The 1409-nt window shown below is 50.7% G+C and overlaps 1 long non-coding RNA gene across 1 annotated transcript; it reads left to right on the top strand.

The window, feature by feature from the left end:
* Window positions 1-161: 161 nt before the first annotated feature.
* Window positions 162-1091, top strand: LOC116380709 (uncharacterized). Its single transcript, XR_004212598.1, has 3 exons — window positions 162-295; window positions 539-651; window positions 916-1091. It is a non-coding gene; the product is annotated as an uncharacterized LOC116380709 (long non-coding RNA).
* Window positions 1092-1409: the final 318 nt, after the last annotated feature.

Genomic DNA, 1409 nt, shown 5'->3' with positions numbered 1-1409 from the left:
GAGACAGACAGACAGGTACACAGACAGACAGGTACACACAGAGACAGGTACACACAGACAGACAGACAGGTACACAGAAAGACAGAAACACACAGAGACAGGTACACACAGAGAGACAGACAAGTACGGACTCAGATAGACACCTCTCTGTGTTGCAGATGTCACCCTGACGAGCTTCCTCTGTACAGAGACCACTACGATGGCCACGCCCCCTACTCCAACGTTGGCTATGGTAACGGATACAGCGAGGCCAGGAGGACGACCCGGAGACGCCTACTTCCTGCCACGCCCACAGGTTCTACCTGATGATGTCATGCTGTGATGTCACAGTTAACCAAATGAAACCCGATGAGATGATAAGAGATTACTGAGATGAAGTGTCCGATTTTAACATTAAATCTCCTCTAATCTCATTTTCTCATCTGACATTTAACGTTATCTTGTTTTAAGATTCATCTCATTTATTACTGTCGTCCATTGTTGTATAAATATAATCTAACAGGTGAGCGGGTGCGTTTGTTTCGTTGTCGTATGTCAGGTCGGAAACCATCGTTCAACATCCAGTGTTTGAGGAGACAGGGAAGCAGTGACGACCTGCCGATCCCAGGAACCTACCACCCCACCTCACCACCACGCCGCACACGCACACAGGTAACACACACACACACGCACACAGGTAACACACACACACACACGCACACAGGTAACACACACACACGCACGCACACACACACAGGTAACACACACACAAGTAACACACACAGGTAACACACACACGCACACAGGTAACGCACACACACACATAGGTCACACACACACAAACACACGCACACACACACAGGTAACGCACACACAAACACACACACACACACACACACACACAGGTAAACCTCCTCTCCTCCTCTTCCTCGGCAGACATTTAGCAGTTATGAGTCTCGTCACTCCTCCGGTCGATCCTTGGCAGCCTCCTCGGCCTCCTGGGCAAACCCGTGTCCTCGCCGCGGTCGCCTCCTCTACGCTCCTCTCATCCTGGTGGAGGAGGAAGGCAGCCCACCCTGGGGGGGGGGGGGGGGGGGAGGAGGAGAGGGAGGAGGAGGAGAGGGTAAGAAAGGAGGCGCAGGAAGAGGTGAGGAGAACTGAGATGTTTCATATGTCCCAGAAGCCTCAGTGCTAACAATGTAGCATCCCCTGTGTTGTATGAAGTAACTGTAGCTTCCATGCTAACAATAGGCTCTATGCTAACAGTGAAGCATAGATTACAGAAGGTACACCGAGCTTTAAACTCTATTTATCCATCAGGGGTCAATGTGACAGGTGCAGCACCCAGACCGGCCTGGTACGGTGGCCCTGCAGGGACGTCAGGTAGGAAGTATGAACAAACACACAGATAATATATAAGAGAATCATCT

This window comes from Anarrhichthys ocellatus, unplaced genomic scaffold, assembly GCF_004355925.1.
Source record: "Anarrhichthys ocellatus isolate YVR2014 unplaced genomic scaffold, GSC_Weel_1.0 scaffold8488, whole genome shotgun sequence".
Classification (NCBI taxonomy): domain Eukaryota; kingdom Metazoa; phylum Chordata; class Actinopteri; order Perciformes; family Anarhichadidae; genus Anarrhichthys; species Anarrhichthys ocellatus.
This window is presented reverse-complemented; position numbering and strand designations above follow the sequence as displayed.